Below are 21,583 nucleotides of genomic sequence, written 5' to 3'. Positions count from 1 at the left end.
ATAGCCACATAGTCTCATTCTCACATTCACTCCCATGAGTAGCGTCTCTCTTAGTTTCAGTCACACCACCACAATCACTCTTACAGTCACAGTTTCAAAGGCACTGTCCGTCTCATACTTATAGTCTCACATTCTTAGAATCACAAAGTTAAAGTATCACCGTCACCCAATCTCACATGTGTAGTCACAGTCTCACAGTCACAGTCTCTGTCATATGCATGCAGTCCCAGTGTCACAGTCAGATACTCACCGTCCCTCATTTGCTCTCACAGTAATTCTCAAAGTCCCACTCTCACTATTACAATGTCAGAACAGCATTGTCACAGTCACAGTCTCAGTCTCACACTCACAGTCAGTTACAATCTTAAAACATATTCATAGTGTAAGTCAGTCACATTGTCTCTCAGTCATATTAAAAGGGTGTCACATGTTCACAGCATCACACATTCATACTACAAGACACACCGTCTAACATTTGCACAGTCACACAGTCAGTCTCGCAGTCACATACTATCATGCTTAGTCACAGTTTCACAGTCAGTCCCACAGTTTGCCTCATAGTCAGACAGTTAGAGTCACAGAATCAGTTTCATGGTCTCACAATCTGTCAAACTCTATCACAATCACATATTCACAGTCATAGTCCTACAATTGTTGCACAGGCTGACTCACACTGTTTCACGCAATCAGTCAACTAATAATCATGCAATCTCACAGACACAGTCTTGCATTCATAGTTTCTGTCTCACTGTCACAGGCTCATTGTCATTGTCATAAAGTCCCAGCCCAACAGTCTCAGTCACACAGTATCACAGAGTGAGTCTCTCAGCAATCTCCCAGAGTCATTCACACAGCCACAGTTAAACAATCACACAGTTACATTCTCACAGTCCCTCAGTATCACAGTCTCTCAGTCTTGCAGTTGCTGTCATCCTTTGAGTCACATAGGGCCTCATTACGACCCTGGCGGTAAGGGGTTTACGCCAGCGTTAGCTGCGCCGACCCCTTACCGCCAATTACGAGGTCCCTTAGCGCCATGGAGCTTTTAACACCCGCTTTTAGCGGGTGTTAAAATCCATGGCGCTAAGGGACCATGGAGTTAATTACGCCACCGTAATTTACGGTGGCGTAATTAACGCCTTCCCCACTCCCATTATGCCCTATGGGGCAAAAATGGGAATGGGGAAGGGTAAATGGGGATTGGGGACTTACCGCCCCGCCAACCTCGGAATGGGGCGGTAAGTCCGCCAACCACCATGGCGTAAACGTAGTTTACGCCATGGCGGTAAAGTCACGGCCCAGGCGGTAACTTACCGCCTGGGTCGTAATGAGGCCCATAGTCACAGTCAGTCTCAGACACGTTCCCATTGGCACATAGTCTTACAGATATGCTCACAGTTACAATTAATTTCATAGGGCCTCATTACACGGATGGCGGAGAACCATGGTGCTATTTGCGCCATGGTTCATGCCGGTAAAATACCGGCACCGCCTTGGCGGAAAGGGGAATTACCGCCCCATTCCAAGGTTGGTGGGGCGGTAATTCCCCCTTCCACCATTGCCCTTCCCCATTCCCATTTTTACCCCATAGGGCATAATGGGAATGGGGAAGGCGCTAATTACGGTACCGCAAATTGCGGTACCGTAATTAGCTCCCTGGGTCCCTTTGCGGGTTGGTTTTTAACGCCTGCAAAAAGCAGGCGTTAAATCCCCCAACCCGCAAAGGGACGTCGTAGTAAGGCGGTAAGGATTTACCGGTACCTGTATTTTACCGGTACCGGTAAATCCTTACCGCCATCCGTGTAATGAGGCCCATAGTCACAGTAAAAGTTGATCTTATAGGAACAGTCACAGTTGTGCAGTCACCCTGTCAGTCAAACAGCCACAGTCTTGTCTTATGGCCAGTCTCACAATTCCATCTCACACTGACAGAACGTGAAAGTCTCAGAGCGCATCTCATAGTCCGACATTCAAAGACCCAGTCTCTTAGTCTCACTATCACTGTGACAGTCTCAGTCTAAGAGTCACAGTATTAATCACAGTCTCACAGTCTCACATTCTATAGCTTCATAGTCATACTGTCACAGTCTCACATTCATAATCATGGTCATGGCCAATCAAACAGTCTCAGACACATTGTTAGTCTAGTTTACAGTGTCACGAATAGTTTCACAGTCTCACTCTTTTTTTCACTTCTGACTCTTTCATCCCTCGTCTCTCCTTCAGTCTCTCTCTCCATCTCTCTCTCTCTCTTTCCATTTCTCTCCCTCATTCACGTTTCCCCCCCTCTCTCTCTCTCTCTCTCTCTCTCTGTCTCTATCTTCCTCTCTCTGTTTTTCTTTCTCAATTGCATGCACACTTTTTTCTCATGTTCCCTACCCATCACTTGGAAGTGTAGTACTCGTCAGGATGGAAATGGGGCAGTGCATGACAAATGGCAATTATTAAGCAATACAAGACACACTACACATGATGGTGTTGCATCTCATTTATGTCTGTATTGCATTTCAGAGAGGGATAGTCTTACCTTATGTACCTATAAAACAAATATTGTTAGGAGTCGGGTCACAGCCATGCATTCATACACTGATATCTTGTATTGGCATAGAGGTATATTGAATACAAGGTGGCCATGTGGGTCAGTAGTCTATATCACCCTGAAGATGAAGCAGATAATATATGCGCAGAAACAGGGAAGAGAACAATTTGGTGAAGCACAAAAGCAAGGAGTGATTCACCAGCAGGAGAGGAAGCAGGCAAAAAAGGATCAGAAAGAGGGACAGCAGGTAGAGTCATGAGCAGCCCACGGAAGAAGTGTGATGGGCTGCATATGTCTGGAGCAGCTAAAAAATTGAGACAGCCAGGCCACATAGGTCAGGAGCAACTCAGGTTGAAAATGATGTTGTGCCATGTATATAGGTGGCTAGGAATGACAGTAGTGGCACATTGGTAAATATGAAAGCCCAAAGACAGAAGCAAAGGCCACACAGGACCAGGGAGTGGACTGCATCTTCCTGCAACAGTTTGCCTGTAGAAGCGAAAACAAAGAGGTGATGGCTGGAAGGTTTAGAATTAATCTTAACCACTGGCAACGCTCTGGGCAACCCTCCAGACCACCGTTCTTCGCCTGCCAAGCCATTACAGAAGGGAAAGACCATATGCAAATCAGGCTTGGCCCCACCCCAAAAGGGGCAGTCCAGCCCGAACTGCTAGGCCACATCCCCTCTGCACGAGACCACAAGCATCCCCAAACATGTTTCGCCCTTGTTGGGGCTCATCAGTGAGGAGTAGCTTGGGTCTCTAGGCCCAGCAGGCACGGGACCCACGTCTGGGCATACCCGTCCCACTCGGGGTGACATAGCAAAAACAAAGAGGTGATGGCTGGAAGGTTTAGAATTAATCTTAACCACTGGCAACGCTCTGGGCAACCCTCCAGACCACCGTTCTTCGCCTGCCAAGCCATTACAGAAGGGAAAGACCATATGCAAATCAGGCTGGACTGCCCCTTTTGGGGTGGGGCCAAGCCTGATTTGCATATGGTCTTTCCCTTCTGTAATGGCTTGGCAGGCGAAGAACGGTGGTCTGGAGGGTTGCCCAGAGCATTGCCAGTGGTTAAGATTAAGTCTAAACCTTCCAACCATCACCTCTTTGTTTTTGCTATGCCTGTAGAAGCGGTCAAGCATCAGGAGGAGTAATGAGGCGGTCCCAGGAGGATAGCTCAGCGGCAGCGTGCTCGACTTGGAAACAAGACGACACAGAGCAACACAGGTTCGATTCCTGGGTCCGCGCTTAGAAACCTCTGGGTATTAAGCGCGTTATAAATAACCCATCATATCATATCAATTGTGGCTTGAGCAGCTGTAACTCAAGAGTGAGGCTGATTGGTCACCAAAGAATGAGTGTGTGGCAAGGCATACAAGCTCAATCCCTCATCCTTGGAATAGTTGACCACGATCCAAGTGCCACCCCTCATCTTCTCTTCTAATCTACCACATGGCTGACATGTGGGTCATGCAGCAAGTTCTGACAGTACCTTGCTCAACAGATTGGTGCTTGAGTCCATTTTTAATATTAAATGAACATATTGGCCATTGTTCTGGCCTACAAAGCTTCCAGTATATCAAGAACTCCCTCCTAATACCCAGTATCTCGAATCCAGGACTCAATGAATCACCTTGACACCTGTGTCACATTTCGGAGGTCATGCTGGAGGACCCTGCAATGTGAGAGGGTTTGAGCAGAGACACTTTGAAAATGGGGTGGATGGGCCACCAATGTCTTAGTAGTTGTAGCTTCAATATTTTTAATATTCTTGGAGTATTCAACTTAACAGTACATAAAGGACCCATAATTCTGGTTTCACCTTTATGTAACACTGTAGATGGTTGATATCGTTGGTGAAGATCTGCACCCATTAATGCAACTAGTATGATGGGAAGACCCTCTTTTCTTGTCCGCATGTGTGCATACTTCTTGTAGGCCACCTTGGTCCTTGATAGATTGTCCTGTGCCACTGAGTGACATGTTACCAATTTTCTGGTGATGTCTTGAGCAGCAGAAACCTGGCAAACATCAGGCATGTGTGTAGGTAACATTCTTGACTGAACTCCTGTCAAACAAAAGAACGTGGACATGTTTCTGCAGGCATAGTGATGATTGTTGTATATGAAAACAGCAAGCAGTAGCACGTTTGTCCAATTGTCTAACATGTGATGGATGGAGAAACACAGTTACTGATTGATCCGTTCCCTCCATCCACCTATTTGTGGGTGAAAATCCATGGATTTTATTTTCTTAAAGCCTAACTGCTGGGCCATTAAGACACCACCATTTGATGATGATTTGTGGTCCTTTGTTGAAATGTATTTCATATGAAGTTCTCTGTAGTCAATTTTGTGGATGTATGTTCCTCTCCAGCATATATGCTCAAGGTGGAATCATGGCACCAGTGCAGGAGTTATGTTGTGTTTCTGCAGTCATTCCTGATGCAGGAGCTACCCTCCTGAGCGCAGTATCAATCAATTCAGGATGATGCGGCAAGAACTTCAAGGTTTGTGGATCATGCATCGAGGGCTAAGGGCAATGTTGCAGGATACATGAGCATCTCACCACCAGAACTGCATGTGACTGGAGGATAGGCAGAGGCTCTACTGGTGTATCTGGTAAGATTTCTCTGCTGGACAGGGCATCAGCTTTATCATGTAACCTTCCAAGTCGATAGGCCAATGTATACACAAACAGGGCAGCACGCAGCATCTGCCTAGACGTTTTGAGTTAAAGCATTGTGCATTCTTTAGAAAGTTCAGATTTCTATGGTCAGTGGATGAATTGCTATCTGGTGTAGCCGTTATAAACTGGGGACCAGACTTCTAATTCTGGGTGATTTTGAAATCAACATGTTCCCATGTTTCAATCCACTCCACCAATGCATGTGCACGAGAGGACATCTATTGATGTGGAAATGGTCCACGGAGCACTTAAAACTGAGCAAGAGATTTCCAAGTGCTCCTCTATAACTTCTCCTCTTCTGAGCACATTTATTGCCAAGGTCTACTCCGATCCAATGACATCAATCTCTCAATGGAGAACAGCAGGTCCTACACCAAGCAGTAGACCATGGCGGTAGGGGGTTAACGGCACCGGTAAGGATGCCGGTGCCGTTAACCCCCTACCGCCCTATTACGAGGTCCCTGAGCGGGTCCCTCTAAGGGCAGCTGGTTTTACCAGCTGCCGTTAGCGGGAGCCGCTAAGGGACCAGGGAGCAAATAACGGGCCCGCTGATAGCTCACTTCCCATTTCCATTGAGCCCTATGGGGGCTCAAATGGGAATGGGGATTGTTTTTTTGAATGGGGACTTACTGGGTCCTCCTAGGTTGGAATGACCCGGTAAATCCCCATTCAAGGAAACTGGACCGATTTTGGAGGCAGCCATGGTGCTAATAGCATCATGACTACCTCCAAACTCGGAATGACCCCCTTTGATTTAGAGACTAATGGACTCATTACGAGTCTGGGGGAAACCATGCCCGTGTTTCCGGTCAGTTGCCTCGGCACTTGTAACATTTTATTGGCACCTAGCTTAACGGGGCCACTGGGACTGTGTGACTGTGAATCTGGGTGCCGTAAAATGTTAGTCCCCATTCCTGCGGAGTCCGATAGGTCTGCACGGGAATGGGTTCACGGAAACACTGGCCCCATACCAAACAGTGCCAGTGCTTCCATGATGACTCTGCCTACCGGGGCCAACACGCTCCAGCCTCAGAACTGTTGGGTGCAGCGGCCCCGGCAGACAGACTCGTAGTGTGGTGGTCCAGGAGCAAGGGTGCTGGTGAGTTTACCAGCACCCTTGTTTCCAGACCGGCACACTTGTAATGAGGCCCTATGACTCAGACTGAGAGACTCAGATTGAGACTCACACTTAAAGACTGACATTGAGAAACAGGTGTGCAAAGCCTTTTCTGTAGCGTTCTTTGTTTGCTCATGCTAGCTGGCAGAATAAATAATTGTAGTCAGAAGCTTAAAGATAGCACAGAACATTCCTATACCTTAACTTCCAATTTTAGGCATCTAGCATAAAGAAGCCTCCCACTGGATTATTTGTGAGAAAACACAGAAAAACAATAGATACCTTAGCAGATACATGCCACAACAATTGATAGCAACCATGCATGCTAAATAGCCAATTTCTAACATCTCTCCCCGTTTCTCCTTTACTATAGCATTGAATTGTCCATAAGGGGATTCTGAAGAGCGACCACATTTTCCAAAACCAAAAGTACCTACTTCTCTAACCAAGCAGTTACAAAGATGTTTAAACTTGCGTGCCCTTCCAATTCGAGGATTGCCATCAAATATAGTCAAATTAAACCACACAGCAGGCATTAGCTTTCTCAAGTTGAGCAACATTAAATTTACAATGTGATTTTCCATTTCAAGCTGGTCGTTTATCTGGGAATGCAAGGCAAGATTTGTTGATTTATTTACCTCATCTGTTTTCTCTAATTTCCCCTTCCCCTATCCATACCTTTTTTCAAGCAAGTCTGCTCTCAGGGACTGCCATATCCCAGAAATCTTGTTGATGTACTGACTTAATTGTTGTGACTTATTGTAAACCGACTGTAGACAATATAGCATACTATGGATCTATGTGATTTGTGTGAATGTCATCCCTTTCACAACTCCCATTGCAGTGAGGGTCTTGCGCAATGGAGGTTGGAAAAGGATGACGTTCTGCTCCCTGCCCCCCCCCCCCGATTACCTACCCCTTCCCGATGCCTCTATGCTCTACGATGGACACCCAGAAAACACCTGTTTATATATTCCTCCACCCCTCCACCTTATCATTCCACTCACCTTTTCCAAGGGACATGCCAAGAACCTAACACTACCCCCACACCTCCTTCCCCTTCCCATACTCTTGCCCCCCTCCACCACCCAGTTTACGTGTCCTTCTCCCTGAACCAGCACTACCCACTGCCCCCCACTTACTGCACCTTATCCTCCACTTGCCAGCCCGTCCTGCAAACCTATACCTTAGACACCATAACCACTCGGACACATATGTTTTTCCCACATATGTGTGTTTCCTTGTAATGCTGTACTCCACAGGAAATAGCCTCAGGTACGTGCTCCTATAAGCATTGTGTCTGTTTATCGCTGGGCTACTGCTCATCATGTTAAGCTAGTTGACAATTTTTGATTGGCAAGATATGCTGGTTAGTATCTTCTTCTGTTTCAAATGTATTGCTGGTTGACTTTTAATGAGCCGCACAACCCCTTTTACCATTTAGAGGGTAATTCATGGATTATTTGCGCTGAAAAAAACACGATTTGTGCGCCATTCTACCTGCAAATCCCTGTTTAATAAATGGGGATTTGCGGGCAGAATGGCGCACAAATCCCATTTTTTTCGGCGCAAATAATCCATGAATTATTTAAGATTGAATTCTCCAATTGTCTTATGGTGCATGGGCCAAAGAGGAAGGTTTTGGAGGACGATTAGGAATGGCAAAGAGATGATGGGGCATCCCATAAGGGGTTTTAGAGGGACAGTGCCCTGATGAGTGAAAACAAGCACAATAGAGGAGTCTGGTTAGGGAGAAGTGGCAGAGCTGTTTGATGTTGCAGCCCCTACTTCTGACAAGTTTAGACAAATGCTTTTTAAATATGAACGACATTTCTCATTGGGATATGCGAGGACGTCCCATGCTTCGGTTCAGTGAATGGAACTCTGGTGAACCAAGGTACCAGGACCCAAGCCAGCTCCACGATCCAGGACAAAAAGGAGGTATAGAGAGGATCTCACAAATTCTCCAATCCATCCATAGCCCATTTGTATTCCCAACCAGTCCATCCATAGTGCTGTTGGTATCCCTCAAACAAAACCTTTGCCAATCACCTTTGGTAGTGTAATAGTGAGCAATTTAACAGTGAGAGAAGGAAATCCTATGAAGTTCAGTGGAGCTCACTCTCTTGCATCCTGGAGTTTTGTAGTTTTTGATGATTTTTCCGATCTTCGGATAATGAAAATCCATTTTAGCTCCAATATAGCTATCGAAATGATCCTAGAAAATCTAGAAAGTGTATGCACTGTGGTATTTGATTTTTACCCAGCCCTTGAGTCCCATGTTAAAAATATCCAGTCAGTTCAGGCTGATATTCAGGCAACCTACAAATAATTTACTCTTTTAACAATGCTAGCAAGAGAAGAATAGTTTCTAATTTGAATAAACCTTCGCATTTGACTGAAGTAGAATGCAACTGGCTCCCAGAATACCTGATGAGAGAGGGTCCTTTGCGTTTCCAACACAGTGCAAAATAATCTACGCTTATCATAGAACTTTAAAGGTCACTCTCAACTTTTGGGTAACTCAAAATGATGGCGTTATCTCACAGAGCATGACATCTTTATGATCCTGGAGTCTTGGCTAAAATCTCCATTGTGGTGCAATGGCTATTCAATCTAAAACATCTTGGAATGGAAAGGAAGGTTGGGCCCTTCTTGGAAAAGGTATGGGGTCCCAACCTCACGGCCTTAAAAATAGAAAGGTTCACAAGTTATGGTAATGAATAAACCCTCCCCTCCCCATACCGTCAAAGGTTACTGCCAGTCCTTTCCTTTTACTTCCACTGAGTCACACCACTCTAGTGCTGGGATGAGGAAGAGGCAACTAGGAGTTGTACACACTTACATTCATTTAGACCACTCTGGTACTGAGACGAGGAAGAAACTTGAAGACTAGTGTGTGGGTCAGGCATATCCAGAGAAGAGAAGTAATTGTGGTCAGGCAATTGAAATCAAGGACTTGCACCTGCAATCTGTTTACAGGTCACAGGTGCATACAAGGTGGAAACGCCAGCAAGCAGGGGGAAACCAGCAGGAGAGGTGGCAGGAGAGAAACAGGGCTGGGAGTGACTGGCCTGAGCGGAACTAGCAGTAGAGGGGAAGCATCCTGCCCAGGAGAGAGCTGCCGAGGAGTGTCCTGCTGAGAGGACAAGACGCCAGCTACTGCAGAGGAGAGACCGCAATTCTAGGGTCCGGGTGGGCCGGGAGAGGGTTGAGATCACTAGAGTCTCCTTTGACTTGTGCCCACAGCCAGAGCTGCTGGGCAGGGAAGACTCCCAAGTACCTCAGGCCACTAGTAGCGTCCGCGAGTGAAGAGCAGAGCTGCCAGCAACACGCAGTGAGGTTCAAAGTATGCAAGCACTGCTCACCGGGCTTCGAGAAGTGTACGGGAACCCGAAGGATGCCAGAAGAAAGAAGAGAGAGAATGCCCAGCGGAGTGGCCAAGTACCAGTGAGTTAAAAAGAGGGAACATTCATACCGCGGTGCTCCCGGGGATACAGATGGGCATATGGTTATGCCAAATGAACTGAAACATGTAACAATTAATGGTGAACCAAAAGTGAGGAGGTTTGCATATCGAGCAATCTGTGAATTGAAAATGAATGAACTTGAATGCAAAGCAAGTATTATTGTATACCAAATTAAAGGAAAGTTCTGATGAGCTTAAAAATGAAGTGAAAACAAGTGTGAAATATAAGTAATAAATATTTATGAAGTAAACATGTTTGAACCACGTGAAAAAGCAAGTGATGAACACTTGAAGGAAATTAATGAATCTTTATACATAAAATGAAATGCAAGTGATGAGCCTGTATTTATTTTTTGATTTGTATTTATTTTGCATTTATTACAGCGCACAAAGCCCAGAGGCATCTAGGCGCTAGTTAGAGAAAGTGCATATCTTAGTACAGTGTATGAGTACGTATATAGTTCCAAACAAAGTACGTGGAAGTACAGGACTGGCAAAGCCACACCTCATGCTGAGGGGGGCTACATCAGGAATGAGTGAGAGGGTAGCACTATGAGTGGTGGAGGGAGAAGTATGCAGATTGGGGGCAGTGTGAGCAGCCGAGACATGAGGAGGGTGGCAAGGCTTACCTGTGCATAGATGAAGCAAGCCCCAAATGACGGCTGAGGTGTAAGAGGTAATGATCGAAGATCGTAGCATGGTGAAGACGGTTGGGAACAAGGACGACCAGGGTGGTGGGCAGGCACAGCGGTCACGGTCAGACAGGGTCAGACAGGGTCAGACAGGGAAGTACCTGACCCTTAGATGAGGCCCTTTGAGGCTTATGAATACTGAAAGGAAAGTGAAGTTTGTGGAAGAGAGTGAGCAACACGGAATGAATTGAGTGGAATAACACATTGTGGCAAAGCCAAGGAACTGACAAGGAGAATCCAAGGTCAATGTCAATGTCAACCAATAGACAGGTGCAGTGAGAGAGAGACCTGTGTTGGCAAGGAAACCTAAAGAATACAGAAAGCTAAGTGTGAAGGGTTGCCGGTTGCGCGGCCTGTAAAGGGTGGACTGTGTGGTCCAACAACTGTGCCTAGACCAAGAATACACTGCTTAGAAAGAGCCAAGAAAAGAATCTACACTTTGGAAATGGATTGCTGAAGTGAATGAGAAATTCAGCAATATGTATGAACAGTGAAGATCGTGAAGGTTTATAAAGTTGACTTGGAACTGGTTTTGAAAACTAAGAGACTTGAACTAATTGTAAGTTTACAAGCTGTAGGAGCTGATGCCTTGGACAAGGGAACCTTGAGGCCTTCTTGGATCTGTGTTGTTTTCTTGGGGAAGGGAACCCAGTGACCTTTTCTAACTGTTTGTAACTTGGAGAAGGGGAGCTGGAAAGTAAGCCGAGAGCTGGAAGAAGCTCAGAACTTTATTTTGGAACACTATTTCTTTGGTTTCTGACATCCCTACACATTGTTTATCTTTAGTTGTGAGGGCAAGTACAGGTTTTGGACACAGACAGACTTTTAAGTTGAACTTACTAACTCTGACTATCCTTAGTTTCTTTAGGTATGGAATGCCCCCTTAGCAGCATAGGGCAAATTAGGCCTTACACCATCCTTACATGTAAGTAAATAAGATAATTTTATTTAGAACATTTAATCTGTTGTCTGTGTGTTGCTTCATGATGCTTCCACACAAAATGCACAACTACAACAGGATTTCGGAAGCATTTTGAGATAGAAGTAACACTCAAGATGAGAGACGTGAGGAGAGGCCTCAGATTGCTTAGACCTCAACTCTGCTCAGCTGAAGAGTACAACATAAGCAAAAATGGCCAAATGATAAGATACACAAACTTGCTCTGTTGTCACAAAACTCGAAAGAGGCAGAAAAGATGGTGGACCATTTGGGAAACTGTTAAAATCAAAGATATGGGATTATTTTGGAAACTGCTCTCTAAAGCTATGAGGGTAGTAGAACTAAGCCATCTAATGCAAATCACTGAGCAAGAATGGGCACGCTATATTGCGAAATCCGATTGGAAATCTAAGCCAATAACATCTTTTATTCCATTTCCTGAATTTGAAGAAACTGCCAACATATTGAAATCCCTAAATAACTCAAGGGCCTGCTTGACCTGATTGTTTAGCAAATTTAGCAAATCTTATCTTGCCACAACTTCCTCTGTATAACAAAATCATGTAAACAGAAACACTCCCTGCTTCTTGGAAAGAAGAGATTATTATCCATAATGTTACAAAAGGACCAAGAGCAGACCAAGGTAATTATCAATTAAAAGCCCTACTTGATGCCTTAGGAAAAGCATTTTGTAAACTGCTTTTACAAAAAAATGTTACACCGGTTGGCTCTTGAGGATCCTGCTCAAGAACACATTGTTTTCTGGCAATCAATACATTAATTAAGGATGCCGACACTAAAGATTCCTGGCCACTATGTGTAGCATTTACAGATTTCTCTAAAGCCTTTGACACTACATACTGTAACTGTCTTTTTACTAAGCTCCAAGGCTCAGGAATTCCGAAGGAATGTTTAACATGCATTGTGGGCTGATAAACTGACACTTCAGTGAAGATCAGACTCAACAATGTAGTCACAGTGACTACTCTCATGTTGAACAACATTGGAATAAAAAAAGGCTGTTCCGTTGCCGCATTCCTTTTAATATCTATATAACAGACTTCCAAGTTAGACTCAAGGAAGCCCACACTTTCCCACCGAAATGTGGAGATACGCATTTTTCAATGATGGCCTATACATATTAATTATGTTAGGCGATACTACTTGAGGCCTAAATTGAGCCCTTTCTTGTCTAGAAGCATGTATGCAGCATAACCACTTCATGATCAATTCTACTTGGACAAACATTTTAAAATAAAACAAGCTTACTTCATAATAAGATCTCTAGTTATTAGCCGATATTCCTTTGGATGTGGCATGAAAAATAAAATATCTGGGCCTGGAAATACTAGCAGGTTCTTCAATGAGTAGAATCATGGAGGTAACAGAAAAAGCAATAGTTTTAGGCACTCACATTTGCGGCCTTCACCTTAACCTTGGTGGTTTCTTGCTTCAGCCGCGATGAATAAAGTTTATGAGCACAAAAGTATTCCAGCCATTACATATGGCCTAGAAATGTTTTCTCAGGACTTTAATCAACATTAAAATAGATTGAGGGGTCTTTCTGGAGAGCTGCGATAGGATACCGTGCAATGCCTCAACACCACTATTATAAATTCAATTGAACAGCAATATTATACCTTAAAACCTCGCAAGCTGTATCAAGAGATATTCAATTGGTTATCAAAGGAGCTTTTAATATTGGTAAAAGCAAGCAGCTTTCAACTTTGAGGAATTAACAAATATTGTATTAAATGTACAGATTTTACATACTCCGATGACATTCTCTTAGACAACAGATCCTTAAGAAGAAAAGTGAATGAATGGGATCCATGTGAACACTGGCTTGTGGTATTTAACAATAGTATATGTTACAATCATTATTTGTTTCAGCTTTATCACAAATAAAAAGTTCATAGATTTTTATTTCTTTTTTAGATTAAATCTCCTGGAGTCCCTTTAGATTACGGGAGTTAGGGAAGGACGACTAGATATGAACGAGCATGTCATCTTTATAAAGTCCCTTATTTATTGGAGACATAAAAACACTTCTTTTTTGCAATTAAACAAGAGTCTAGGAGTGTCTCTTCTGAGAAAGAGAACGAAAATGGGCCAAATACCCTGTTCTATGGAATTATTTCCACTAAGGGCGGTCTACAACCACGTCTTAGCTCACTGCACCATTATTATTAGCATGTTCAGCATTGTACAATGAGTGAATAATTTTCTTTAAAAAATGTATGCATGACACAGAAGGGAGCAGCACGGATGTATATTGAGCAAGCTTTCGAGAAGTCTTCCTTGGACCATAGTCCACTTTTCATTAATTAGTTTGCTGAAAATAATGAAAGCAGATGGATGAAGTGTTTCTGAATTTTTACAGTTTTAGCAATTTAATGGCAGTTATAATATATTTTTTTTCTCCATCAATATATGAATTGTTAAATTGCTTTATTCTGACAACTGTCAATACCATGCAACTGCAAGATAATTGTATTTATATATATTGTGATGTGTAGACAATTTTGCAGTATATGTTTGCTATGTTTAAAAGGTTTAATAATGTTAACTGACGCATTGTCCTTTGTTCCCGACAGGAACTGTGTTCGAGTTCCCATTGACTACGGGGGGAAATGGGTTTTGTGCAACCCTGGTGGAGACTGCAGTTACCTTACATGGAGTTTGGATGACCATGCAAACTACTATGGACATCTCGGAGGGATAACAAAGGTTTGTCCCCCGAAACTGCGCATAAACAGAGAGAGCTATGTAGGCAATGTGGTTGACTCATCGACCAGAGGGTAGATTGAAGACATAGGTCTAAGTATGGCCCTCATGACCCTCATCTGACTCTCTGCCCGAAGACTGAGACACGATAAATGCACCTCACTCGTCGTTATATCACAGATGTGAGAAACATTACTCCCTCAGGCAGCCATTCAGGCCATACCCAGCAGATGAAATGGAGGACATGGAGATGCTATCAATCGAACAAATCGACTGACCGTAAATCAAGAAATCTAGGACATCATCACTGACATCACAATATAGCTGCACTTAGGCATGAAGTACATAGCCATCCATTCACAAAGTTACACGAACATGCATTTGTTTATTGCATACACACACGAAACACATGCCTATGACTCATGCAGGTAGATGACAGACACACATACACATCTCTATAAAGTCACACTTTGCCAAATCTGAACCGCAAGATGTCAAAGTAAACATATACTAAGCTTGCATATACTTGACTGCCAATAACATGGAAAAGCCATAAGAACAAATATGGAAGCCACAGGCCCACTAAAATAAATGAGGAAGGGGGGACAGGCTTCAAGTACATGGAAGGGCTTGCATGATCAATGTAGCCAGAGGCAAGCAGAAACAATGCACCCATCCAAGGACGAGTGGAGATGGAAAGTTCCTGGTAACCAATAGGATAAGCCACCTGTGAGAAATTCAGACTAAAATACCCATATTTACAGGCAAGAGAGCTCCATTTTATGGTCTCAACACATTTGACCGATCAAAACAAGACAATGCCCATTCAGTCGAGATGAACAGAGAGAAGATGTTCCCACCAAATCAGAGGTGGAAAGATACAAGTGTTGCTCACAAACCGCCAACTGAATGCACCCTGCCAGGCATAGGTGATCAGAGATGGCAGCATTAGGTAACACACATCCCCTTCATGTTCATTATCTTACCACCCCAGATATAAGCTAGTATGTTTTGGAGGGACTTCCTTTGACACACAGGCTCCTCTGCAATAGAACATACTTCCCAGTCACATACATCTAGCTGATAATTTGGCACTTTTTAAGAAGGAAATACAAACGTACCTGTTCAACCTTGACCCAAGATGAACTGACTCTGTTCCGTCTACTTTCACTTTCTGATACCTGACTCATTTATTCTTGCTTGTTGTCTGTTTTTGTACCTGTTTTCTGTGTGCCCTGAGACCCACGGTTGTGTGGCGCTTCATAAGAATTTTTAAAAAATACATAAATAAATAAGGTACACTCAGCCTGGTAATCGTCCAGGGTCCCAGGGCTAGAAGAACCCATTCTACCCAATCCAGTGTCACCTTTCACTTGAAGATGTAATATGTTGCTTGAGCCAGTGGTTTTCTTGTGACCCTGCAACATTGTAGATTAAAAAATGTAGAAGTGATCCCAGGAGAAGCCACCAGATATGGCTACACAGTAGTAGAACTAACCCTTATAGAAAGTGTGTATAGCTCACCTAAACTAACCGCTGTGAATGCTTGATAGGTTTTGGGGACTGAGCTTGGTTTTGTGACATCATAACTGGATAAAACTGGGTGACACATGCTCAGAAGACGAGAACCCTGGAGAATTCACATTGTTCTAGTGTGATCCCTGAAGGGCCCCAGTATCTCTCCACTGGAAATTGGGATAACTGATATAGAGTCCCTGCCGCTCTCTAACAAGTGGTAGCAGAGGGCTGGTCGCTAAGACCTTTCATCAGTAATCCGTCTCATTCCGCCGGATGCCAGAGGAATTGCAAAACCGATGCCTTAACCCACACGTGGCCTAAAAGAAAAGTGGTCGGCAGGAGCAGCCATTGGCAGAAATTCCTGCCCGCTACCGGTGGGATGCCTAACAAACTGGACATCAGAGTGGCAGGCTGTGGTAGAGTCCGTGTCCGAGGCGCTGCAGCAAACCACAGAGTGTAAGTATAAACCGCGCTATCTAGCAAAGATGGGGGAAAAGAAATGTTCTGCTTGATGTTTCTTTGATGCGGTTTTTGTTTTGTGTAAGGATTATCCATTCTTTAGGTTGTCAGGTTGGGTGATCAGCTTAGATGGTCAGCTTAGCTTGCAGGTGAAAGAAGAAATGTAAAAGAAAAAAAAATAATAATAATGGTTTCCATGTAAGTTAAACAATTTAGCTTGGTTCATGGATGATTATGTATGGTTTACCTGTGTATAGATGTTAGCAGGAGAAACCAGTTTATATCATCGAAGGTGGTTTCCTAAATTATCTCTGAGATGTATTCCTATATGGCGACGCTATAGAAGAGGGACTACTAGACTAAATGGTTTACCCCGTTAGTGAGGCAGGAAGACAGCCGTGTATGTGTTATGTCATGTTTGTCGGTGTGTTTAGGTAGTTAATAAGCAGACACGAGAGCAGTCACCGGTAGCCTGAGGGATCAGCTGGTTTAGGGAAGCCCTGCTTGGCCCTGCGGGCCCCGTGAGTTCAATTGTGCAAAAAGAAAAGAAAAAAGTGTTTATTTTGTATGGCGCTCTGAGCGCGTTGTTGTGCCTGCTTTCCCCCCTCCCACTTCCTGGTCCTCCTCTGCCTTCCCACCTCCCTGCCCGCCCACCCCCCCCTCTGATTGGCTGACTAGCAGCCTCCCTCTGGCCTACTCGGCGGCTGCTCCCCCCGCTCGCTTCTTTGTTCATCCGAGCGTGGGAGAGCAGTCACCGGTAGCCTGAGCGATCAGCTGGTTTAGGGAAGCCCTGCTTGGCCCTGCGGGCCCCGTGAGTTCAATTGTGCAAAAAGAAAAGAAAAAAGTGTTTATTTTGTATGGCGCTCTGAGCGCGTTGTTGTGCCTGCTTTCCCCCCTCCCACTTCCTGGTCCTCCTCTGCCTTCCCGCCTCCCTGCCCGCCCACCCCCCTCTGATTGGCTGACTAGCAGCCTCCCTCTGGCCTACTCGGCGGCTGCTCCCCCCGCTCGCTTCTTTGTTCATCCGAGCTTGGGAGAGCAGTCACCGGTAGCCTGAGGGATCAGCTGGTTTAGGGAAGCCCTGCTTGGCCCTGCGGGCCCCGTGAGTTCAATTGTGCAAAAAGAAAAGAAAAAAATGTTTATTTTGTATGGCGCTCTGAGCGCGTTGTTGTGCCTGCTTTCCCCCCTCCCACTTCCTGGTCCTCCTCTGCCTTCCCGCCTCCCTATACGCCCACCCCCCCCTCTGATTGGCTGACTAGCAGCCTCCCTCTGGCCTACTCGGTGGCTGCTCCCCCCGCTCGCTTCTTTGTTCATCCGAGCGTGGGAGAGCAGTCACCGGTAGCCTGAGGGATCAGCTGGTTTAGGGAAGCCCTGCTTGGCCCTGCGGGCCCCGTGAGTTCAATTGTGCAAAAAGAAAAGAAAAAAAGTGTTTATTTTGTATGGCGCTCTGAGCGCGTTGTTGTGCCTGCTTTCCCCCCCTCCCACTTCCTGGTCCTCCTCTGCCTTCCCGCCTCCCTGCCCGCCCACACCCCCCCGTTTTCCTCTTCCCCTCCTCCCTCTGCCTATATCCACCCCCCTTCCTGGGCAGCCCCCTGCCTGGCAGCCCCCTCGGCTAAGGGCCCCTTAGGCAAAGGGCGGCTCCTACGGTTGCGGCTCCCTGTGTGTCTGCAGGTGTCCGCAGGGGACACCTGGTGCCTGTACTTCTGTCTCCACCTTCTCCCGGCCCACCCCTTCTACTCCTGGTCACTTCATTCACATGGTGTCTTCACCTCACTGTGTCCCACAGTTGCGGTAACTAGGGTTTTTCTCCCCTCGCAGGATTCTCACACTTAGGTGACCTCTGTACCTAATGCGCACTCACCGTTCTGAAATGTGGTAAACTTGGCCTTGCCGCTTACTTCCTGCCTGTGTGCTCTCTTTGCTCTCGTATCGTCTGTCTCCCCCTCCCCACTCCCGCCTACTCCATGGTGCTCTCTATCTCGCCTATCTTCTCTAACTGCTTCTCTATTGACTATCCTACTCTCCTCACTAAATCTGGTAGGAAAAAGTTTAAAAAGGACATCCTGGTCTCGAACCCAGGCCTCCCTATCGCTGACACCTACACTAGTGCCTGCTCCTAGGAAACTCTCACTGACATCCTCTTTTTCGTACCTTCGCCTGACCTATGGACCCTTCATATGGTCTCTGTGCTCTCTCCTTTCTCCTCTTCTCCCATTAATGGTGGCACCCGCTGGGATATCCTCTTGGCCTCCTTCCACTCCTCTAAGGCCATCATTAATGTCTACACTAATGGGACCGTCTTGGTCCAAGGCCCTCAGGCCAACCTTCATCTCTTTGATAGACGCTTCCCACGCCTCATCAACTTCCTTTCCTCTCCTGCTGTCCCCCCTCCTCTGTCCTCGGCTTCCTTGCCTCTACGCTCCCTCCCTGCCCCTTCTCGTGCTACTTCTTCACCTCCCTCTTCTACACCTCCGCAGGGCGTACCTCTCATCTGTACCCCTCCCCGGAAGTCCTTCAAGGATGGCAACCTTCTCCACATTGCCGCTCTTAACTCTCGCTCTGCAATCAAGCATTCTTCTGATATCTGTCACCTTCTTGAGGAACTGGACCTTGACGTCCTAGGTCTCACTGAGACCTGGTTCACGGCCAGCTCTGTCACCAGCCTTGACACACTCCTACCTGACGGTTACAAGATCCTCTCTGTGCCCAGGCCCAACCGTGCTGGTGGGGGTGTGGCCCTTATCTTCCCTGAGTGGATTCCTGCCTCTGTCACTCCTACGCAGTCCTACTCCTCTTTTGAATGCCTTGTCTGCCGTCTCTCTCTCTCTCCTAGCCATTCCCTTACCCTGGCTACTGTCTATCGGCCACCTGGTCAAATCTCCTCCTTCCTCTCTGAGTGGGCTGACCTCTCCTCCTCACTCCTGTCCTCTACCACTCAACTCCTCTTTCTTGGTGACTTCAACATCCACTTGGATGCCTCCTGTCCCCCCACGGGACTTTTTCGTGACCTCTGCGACTCTCTCTCACTCTCTATTCTCCCGTCTGGGCCTACTCATTCTGCAGGGCACACTCTTGATGCTCTGATCTCTTCTGACCTTCCCCTCTCCGTCCCTCTCTCCACTCCTCTCTCCTGGAGTGATCACTTTCTCCTATCCTCCCACCTCACCCTCCCTACCCCTCAGGCAAAGCCACCCTCACCACTGCCACCCACCTTCTCGGTCATCCGACCCATGGAGCGCGTGTCAGTTGAGGCTTTCGCAGCCACCTTCTCACCCCCACCTCCCCCCTCGGCTAACTCCCACCCTGACACAGCCCTCTCCATGCTCCACTCTGCTATATCTGATACTCTTGATATCCTTGCCCCTGTCATGAGAATCCGCCTGAAGCCCAAAGCCAAATGTAACTCCTGGTATGACTCGGATCTTGTCACCCTAAAACGCAAGTGCAGGGTGGCAGAGAGGAAATGGCGTGCTTCATGTTCATCCTCTGACAAACTGGCCTGCCGCCTGCTCCAAAGGCAATACCGTCTCTCCGTTCTCACCAAGAAGAGAGCCCTTATCCAAGCCCGCATCTCTGCGGCATCTAACAACTCGGCCGAACTATTTAAAATCTGCAAGGAGCTTGCCAACCCTGCTGCAGTCTCTACCTCTCCTGTCCCCTCCCAGGCCCTCTGCACTGCACTGGCCTCTCACTTCATCTCCAAAACTCAGGACATCCTATCCTCACTCTCCTCCTACCACCTCCCTCCCTCCCTGTCCGGCTCTTCCTCGGGCCCTTCTGCAGCCACCCCTCCTCCCTCCTTCTCTGCCTTTCCCCTTTTTTCTGCTGACGAGGTTTCCAGACAAGTCCGATCTATGAAAGTCTCGTCTAAACAGGTTCACCCCTGTTCCTCCAAAACTATCAAGGACCACATTGACTCCCTGGCCCCTGCCCTGGCTGACTTTTGCAACCACTCCTTCGCCTCTGGAGTTTTCCCATCCCCCCTTAAGCACTCCCTTGTGCACCCTCTTCTTAAGAAACCCTCTTCTGACCCCTCCTGCCCGGCTAACTATCGCCCAATCTCCATCACTCCCTTCCTGGGCAAGCTCCTGGAGAAACTGGCCATCTCCCAGCTTAACCTCCATGCTGAATCTGTTGGCAGTCTTCATGACCATCAATCTGGCTTCAGAGCTGCCAGAAGCACGGAAACTGCTCTCCTGAACATCCGTGAGGACCTGCTTTTGAACCTCGACTCCAACACTCTGTGTGTTCTCATTCTGCTCGATCTCTCTTCTGCCTTTGACACTGTCAACCATGCCATCCTGCTCAACCGTCTCCGTGATAACCTGGGTATCACTGGTCAGGCTCTGGCGTGGCTGACCTCTTTCCTCTCCAATCGACCCTCCCAGGTCCAACTCGGGTCCTTCCTCTCTGACATCTTTTTCTCCACCTGTGGTGTCCCCCAGGGATCTAATCTCTCCCCCTGGCTGTTCAACCAGTATCTGGCACTCCTTGCCCACCGCATAGCCGCTCTCTGCCCCAACTTTCAGTGCTATGCGGACGATACCCAGCTCATTTTCAGGCTACCCTCGGCCTCCTCCTCTCCCTCCCTCATCTCTGACTGTCTGTCTGCTATCCAGGAATGGTGTGCCGCCAATGACCTCTGCCTTAATGCCAGTAAGACTGAGATTCTGCTCATCGGCACACCCACTCCCTCCTTCCCTGCAGCTCTCTGGCCGGCCTCTCTTGGCCCTCTTCCTGCTCCTACCTGCAAGGCAAAAAACCTTGGGGTTATCTTCGACTCCACACTCTCCTTCTCTCCTCATATATCTGACGTCTCTAAGAAGTCACACTACCAGCTGCACCTCCTCCGAGGTATTCTTCCCTTCCTCTCCTTCCCCCAGAAGCTTGCTGTCTCCCGAGCCCTGGTTCTCTCAAAACTGGACTACTGTAACAGCCTTTATCTTAATCTGCCTGCCTCCACACTCCGCCCTCTGCAACTCATCCAGAACAGAACTGCGAGACTTGTCCTTGGCCTCAAGCCCAGGGACCGTATCTCTCCAGGACTGAAATCTCTACACTGGCTCCCAGTGGCTGCGAGGATAAAGTTCAAAACCCTCTGCATTGTCCACAAGGCCTTCTGGGGCCTGGGGCCTAAATACCTTCAACTCTCTCTTCCTAAATATCTTCCTTCCCGAGCCCTTCGCTCATCCGTCTCCAACTCCCTCAGGGTCAGCCGCTTCTGGAAGCAACGAGCTGGGGGTAGATCTCTCTCCACGGCAGGGGCCTCCCTCTGGAACAGCCTTCCTGCCCCCCTGAAACTTGAGGAGAACCATCTCCGGTTCCGGAAGCACCTCAAAACCTTCCTCTTTGCTTCTGCTTTCTCTCTCCCTCTCCCCTGCTAATTCTTCGCTGAAACTGCACTGAATCTGCAACTGGGCCACTCCCACCGACCT

The sequence above is a fragment of the Ambystoma mexicanum genome, chromosome 2q (genome assembly GCF_040938575.1).
Source record: "Ambystoma mexicanum isolate Mex_15411 chromosome 2q, UKY_AmexF1_1, whole genome shotgun sequence".
In the NCBI taxonomy this organism is placed as follows: Eukaryota; Metazoa; Chordata; class Amphibia; order Caudata; family Ambystomatidae; genus Ambystoma; species Ambystoma mexicanum.
This window is presented reverse-complemented; position numbering follows the sequence as displayed.